The sequence below is a fragment of the Branchiostoma floridae genome, chromosome 19 (genome assembly GCF_000003815.2).
Source record: "Branchiostoma floridae strain S238N-H82 chromosome 19, Bfl_VNyyK, whole genome shotgun sequence".
Classification (NCBI taxonomy): domain Eukaryota; kingdom Metazoa; phylum Chordata; class Leptocardii; order Amphioxiformes; family Branchiostomatidae; genus Branchiostoma; species Branchiostoma floridae.
This window is the reverse complement of record NC_049997.1, coordinates 11,325,722-11,332,983: the sequence shown is the minus strand read 5'-3', so window position 1 is coordinate 11,332,983 and position 7,262 is coordinate 11,325,722.

Sequence of the window (7,262 nt, the reverse complement as noted above, 5' to 3'; positions counted from 1 at the left end):
AAATTATACCTTATTGAGTTTAAACTATCTTATTGAAACAGTGGAAGACGAATGATTTCAAGGTTATCCATGTTCAAGATTATTTGATAAAAAGAAACAAATTAAGAAACGAATGAAATACCTGTCTTGTACCTTTATGTTCTTAGAAGCTAAAGTAAAGACCATGACAACAAAGCAATGGTACAATTACAGTGACACAAGGTATCTTACTACATCCACAATGACTAATGTATACTTAAGTCTGGTATGTATATAGGTTCAACTTCTTCTCGTTGACAGCTGTAAATTCAGAAACAGATGAACCTTATAACACACAGTTGCGTATTTAATTGCATAAGGAATATGGACTTTTGTGTACTGTCAAAACATAGACAAATAGGGGACATATATGAATATGATGATTCTCTCATTGTTTTATATTATCTAGTAAAACAGTTTATTTGCTTCACCTGTACAATTTGGTGGACTTGCACTCCAGGTTCCGTTGGCTCGACAGGTAATTGAAGAAGCGCCAACCAGGTAGTAACCTGTGTCACAATAGAACCGGATGACCTCTCCGTCTTCCCATGGCGGTAGGTAATAGCTGGCCAGCAAACAGTTTGCGACAGACACCGAAGGACATTCTATAGCAGCTGCAGTTTAAAAATATTGAAATGTGATAAAAGTCTAAAAGTGCTTCACCAAAGGAAGATAGATTTCCATGCTTGGCACTAATAAAAAATTAATGTTATTCAATGGAAACGTCGATGTAGGTTAGACATCCATGTAATAAGTAACGATACACCAAAACGTAGTTACTCAAGCAACTGGGTATGTTTTTGGAAGTTGCTTGAGTACTGCTTTTTGGCGTAATTAAATAGACTGCCCCCCCCCCCCCCCCTGAAGCATGCTAAGACAGCACTTTGATGAAAACCTCCCTATCGACCTCTATTATCATCTTGTTATCATGATGCTATCCTTTACTGTGCTCTTCACCTAAACATATTGGTGGTTCTCCACTCCAGGTTCCGCTTGACAGGTATTAAGAGATAGATTTGTTAAGATTGGACTTTGACATAATCACCGAAATCCAAAAACGAATTTTGAAAAAAAAGCCCACCTCCGCGCAAGAATGGACTCTTCCATGTCTAGGGCACTCCTATACCAAATCTCAGGTCATTCGGTTTTGAAACCAGGGTACTATAAATTCGCAAAGTTAAGCATTTTTGTACTTTATGCCAAAAGTGTTATTGAATCTGCATGGGCATATGATCAAGGCACCTCTATACAAAATTTCAGGTCATTCGGTGTACAGGAGCCAAAAGTATACTTTTTTGGTCAAGAAATGGTCAAAAAATCGCAAAATTAAGCATTTAGTTGTACTGTATGCCAAAGGTGTTAATGGATCCATGTGCGCATATGTCTAGAGCACTCCTACACCAATTTTCAGTCCATTCGTTTGTAATACCAGGATACAGGGGGCCAAAATATACCATTGTTGTCTAAAAATGACAAAAAAACTCAATCATTTTAGAGGCAGTGATGAAAAAATAAAGAAAGAAACGTCCAAGGGTATTGGCCCACTTTACCCTTGTGCCAAATTTCAGGTCATTCGGCCCAGGAACGGCGGAGATGAATCACTTTGAAGATTTGACAGGAGAAAGAAGAAGAAGAAACATTACAAATACAATATGCTTCACCATACCTGTGGTATAGCTGAAATATATTTAAAGGAACAAAAGAATTACAACGACAGAAAGAAAACATGCAAAGACATTACCAAGAGTTTGAAAACGTTCCTTATCTTTACTATGTTGTCGAATTTCATCATAAAAATCATGACGGCATAATAGCAAAAGCCGTACACTGAAATTAAAACTGCTTTATATTCACATCGAAGTTTCATTCTTCGTTGGGCCAATGACCCCTATCGTAGTGTAAAGTAGAGCTAGTCAGTATTGCCTTGAGGATGGTGACAATCAGAGAAAGTTCGATCTATTGTAAATATCTGGTTTTGTAAATAAAGAACTTTGTTATTCGGCCATTTACCAAAACGATTCACAGAAAATGTTACACTATAGATTAAACACTTTGTCCTTGAGGTGTCCTTGGTTTCCAGAGCTGCCAATGAAATGGCACGTATACGTACGTCGGTGTAGCAGTTGTTGCGTCATAAACCATAAATTATTCAAGCTTTATGTTTATGGGCAAGCAGTTCTTCAGAAAACGGGTGTTGCTCATATGTTCACTACACTTGTTGAGATGCTACCATGGCAACACCAACCATAACAGTATATGGTGGAACACAGAGATAATGATGGAAAAAAATATCGAACCATTTTGAATAGATCATTTTTCGAACTTTTCCCGGCAAAAAACATGTACAGTCACAATGGTCAATGCAACGTTGTGAGATACAGAATGTATGAGAAGTGGATATCGCTGGAGTTTTTCACAATACTGTATTTTATTTGCAGTTTTCTAATTCGGTTTCGGAAGCCTTAAAATTAGTTGTTGTAAACAAAATGTTCGGTGGAGCTTCAATAAACCTCCACTACGCCTTCCTAATACTATACTAGTAATAGGGCCTTCACACTGAAACCGAATTAGTAGGAATCAAGCAGAACCAGCCGGAATGAAGTATTTGCAAAATTCGTGCCATATTCGGGGCCATTCCGAGTGTTACAGTGGGAATTCCAAATGGACCTCATATCCCCTTCACGCGAGAAGGAATGAGCCAAAATGCAGTCAGAATTTCTGTTCCTGGGAATTCGTAGTGTATTCTAGAAATTCTCACTGCATTCCAGATATTCTTTTGGCCGCATTCGGGCAGGATTCGAAGTGGCTTGCCGTTTCGGTTCTCCATAGAATTTAAATGAGATAAGAATGTTTCGAATGATGTTGGAATGCCGTAGAATGCGGTCATACTGCAGTTAGAATAGTTACTTAGAATCCACTTTGAATGCCATTCAATATTTCTCCACTTCGAGTGCACGTCGACAGTTTTAACACGTCAAAAACTTTCGGGCCAGCAAAATGAACGGGCACAAATAGCTTGAATACAGTGAGGATTTCTGGAACGCACTACGAATTGCCAGGAATAGAAGAGAATTTTCATTCCGACGGCATTCCGGCTGATAGTAGAGTTCGACAAAATATTAAGTAGTGCGCCAGTGCAATAAAAAAAAGGAGAGTCACCTGGTAACGTTTCCCTCTGCGCGGGAAAATTTTACCCTCTGGTTGCCATCCCCTGGCAAATTGGTTTTGCTAATAATACCTGGAAAATGTCAAACCGTTTTGGATAGATCATTTCTCGGACTTTTTCCGGGGACAATGCAACGTTAAGAGATGCAGAATGTATCATATGGCCTTGAGCAACATGTACATGCAGTTTACTGATATGATAATTTAAGAGTTCAGATCGTCTTATGTTAAAACCAAACGTTCACTGGGGCTACATTCAGCCTCGACCAGGCCTACCTTATGAGGTATGGATAGTTTGAGAGCTCGAAAAGTGCAATGATTGGCCGGGAGAGTCAGTCAGCGGGAATGGTTACATTTTACGGAGCACGAGAAAATTGTACCCCATGGTGGCCACACTCCGACGTATCCCCTGGCAAAATCAGTCTCCCTATTGCCAGCGTCTGTTATAATTATTTTTAATGAATTAATTACTAGTCTGTAAGAGGCTCTGCTGCAATTCATGCCACCTGACAAACAGCAGTTTTATCGTTTTGGTATACGTAAACGTGTAAGTGCGACTGATGAAAACAACCATGTAATTCATTATATTAAGCCATTGACTGTTTACACCGATTGAAAATCTGACACTATGGTAAAGAAGATGTTTTATTACCTCAAATATCAACTGATCGCCCCACACCTCAGTAATACATGTTGTATGTAGAGTTTCTCATTTCCAAAGCGTGGTGTTTTTCTTCGCTATCACAAATATTCAACTGGCCTATCTGTTTTGTACGCCCGTCTTGTTTTATTTTGATAGCGGGGATCGAAAAAAGAAGTTAATAAGTTAGGCATGCAGGGAGGTCCCGATTATGAAAGAGAATTAAATGTGTTTTTTTCTAAAGGGACAAACTGTGTAAGACAGAGGTTCTGTACTGTGAGACATAACTTCACGACTACCATAAGAAAATAAATACAACAAAATGTACCAAAATTCGAAAACTGCCTTACCTGACGTTTGACTTGTTAGATGAAGCAAAGCACATGCCAGGACAATGGTGTCAATCCAACGGACCAGCATCTTCGAGGTTTAGCTCTTTTCGACCAGGACGAAAGTTGTCGGTGAGCAGTCGACAGAGTCCACTACTCGTCAGAAAAGCACGACCTTCTGAGTAAACATCAAAACGGTGCATCTACTACTGTAAATGCGGAAATGTTCGCGGTTGTTTTATGTTCGGGGTTTTTGCGAGACAGTCTTACTTACCGCGAACTTAAAACCACCGCGAACATTTTTCCATTACAGTATGTGACTACAATGTTTGGCACTACAGCGAACTTATAATTAAAAGCACCGCGAACACTCCACGCGAAATCAAATCCCCGCGAACTTAAATGCATTTACAGTATCTCCGTGCGCATGCGCATTCTTATCCCAGTTTTCTTTTACATCTGAATCAAAGACACGTTTTACGACTGAAATACAAAAAAGAGAAGCGTTGAGAAAATTTGGCGAGAAAAGTTACTGTAGATCAGACTGCGCTAAACGTTGTTGTTCAGAACATTATTTTCTATGTCTGTAAATGCAACGGAAAGTATAACAAATGGCCCGTAAGACTTAAAGCAATTTTTGATAGTCTTGGGATTTTGTCCATGATATCTATGACGGAATAAATGATAATTGACGAAACGAATCGAAATCCTTTTCACCGTCTATCACGAAATGTGATAGACGGTGAAAACTTCGCATAGATGCTCATATCACCTAAAGAAACACAATTTTCTTTCTACTGGGAACGAATTATGAAAATTTGAATAGATATAATGCACATAACATGAGTGCAGAGATGTCCTTATAGTCCACTCAGGTACAAAATTGTGTTCTGTTACAAACAGTGGTCTGTTGCGTTCAGGCACACCCAAATCGTTTACGAGGAAATAAAACGGACATTGGCATGATTCTTTTGTTTGACAATACAACGAACGATTCCAAGGCCAAACAAACTTCTTTAACATTTTGAGGCTTTCTACGATTGAAATGACAATGTTACAAAATGATAGATGCAAATCTGGCATCTATACAAATACAAATTCTGTTGCGAGCGGTTCAAAGTTATAGCAATGTAATGAATATGCATGCAGGGTGTCCTCGTGGTCAATTCGTCTAATCATGTTTATCATTTTTATAGACAACACTCAACAGAGAGCGTACACGTGCCTCCATAGCCAAGCGACGCACGAACTCTTTTGTTGCGAAATAAAAGAAAGGTGGACATTGCCAAGACTCTGTGACTTTTTTCACAATTCAACAAACGATTCCAAACTTTCTGCTTATTTGTGGCATTCTAGGCTTGGAATTACAATGTTTCAAGATAATATGTGGAGATGTGGCACAAAAGTTGCAAATGCACGGACGGATTGTTGCAAAGTTGCAGAAGTACAATGCAGGCGTGTCCTTTTAGTCCATTCATGTATGTAACCGCTGCGGCAGTGACGCCCGAACTCGTTTTATGAGGAAATCAAAAAGAGGACTTTGACAAAACTCAGTGACTTTTTTCACAATTCAACAAATCATTCCAAACTTTCTGCTATTAAATTTGAGGCATTCTAGGCTTGTAATTACAATGTTTCAAGATAATATATAAAGATGTGGCACAAAAGTTGCAAATGCACGGACGGATTGTGAAACGTTGTAGAACTACAATGCAGGAGTGTCCTTTTAGTCCATTCATGCATGTAACCGTACGCGTGATATGGAAAACAGAGGGCGTGCACGGCCCTGAGGTGTCAAACGACGCCCGAACTAGTTTTATGAGGAACTAAAAAAGAGGACATTGACAAGACTCAGTGACTTTTTTCACAATTCAACTAATAATTTCCAACTTTCTATTAATTTGTGGCATTCTAGGCTTGTAATTACAACGTTTCAAGATAATATATAAAGATGTGGCACAAAAGTTGCAAATGCACGGACGGATTGTTGCAAAGTTGCAGAAGTACAATGCAGGCGTGTCCTTTTAGTCCATTCATGTATGTAACCGCTGCGGCAGCGACGCCCGAACTCGTTTTATGAGGAAATAAAAAAGAGGACTTTGACAAAACTCAGTGACTTTTTTTCACAATTCAACAAATCATTCCAAACTTTCTGCTATTAAATTTGAGGCATTCTAGGCTTGTAATTACAATGTTTCAAGATAATATATAAAGATGTGGCACAAAAGTTGCAAATGCACGGACGGATTGTGAAACGTTGTAGAAGTACAATGCAGGAGTGTCCTTTTAGTCCATTCATGTATGTAACCGTACGCGTGATATGGAAAACAGAGGGCGTGCACGGCCCTGACGTGTCAAACGACGCCCGAACTCTTTTAATTACGAGGAAATAAAAAAGAGGACATTGACAAGACTCTGTGACTCTTTTCACAATTCAACAAGTAATTTCAAACTTTCTGTTTATTTGAGGCATTCTAGGCGTGTAATTACAACGTTTCAAGATGATATATAAAGATGTGGCACAAAAGTTTCAAATGCTCGGACGGATGGAGCGCTGAAGGCACGACGCATCCTAGGGGGGGTCCGGGGGTTTGCACCCCGGGAAATTTTTTAAATCACGACCCTCTGAAATGCTATTTCCTGCATTTTTCGGCAAACTTTTTTTGACACTTTTCATCAAAATTACACGTGGTTAGAGCTTTGACATCCATCCCCCGACATGTTTTTGACCATTTCGAGCTCGGAAGGCACGAGACGTTGCAAAATAAGTCCGGCGAAATTTCAAAATCTGGACCGTCTGAAGCACCATTCCCTGCATGTTGAAGGACAAATTTTGCTGACAGAGGAAGTTAAATCAAATGACATCAAAGTTTTATTAGAGAGAAAAGTTTTTTGGGTTGGCGACCCACGCCCCCAACATAGTTTCGCCATGTCGTCGTGAGCGTCAAAGGCGCAAGCCGACGCATCACAAGGGAGATCCGGAGAAACCTCATTTTCTGCATTCGAGGAGCACATTTTGTCTGAAACTAATAAGCTAAATACTGATACTGAAATCTGTATGAGTGAAATGGTTTTTAAGGGCGACGCTTCCGCGACATATATATTTACCA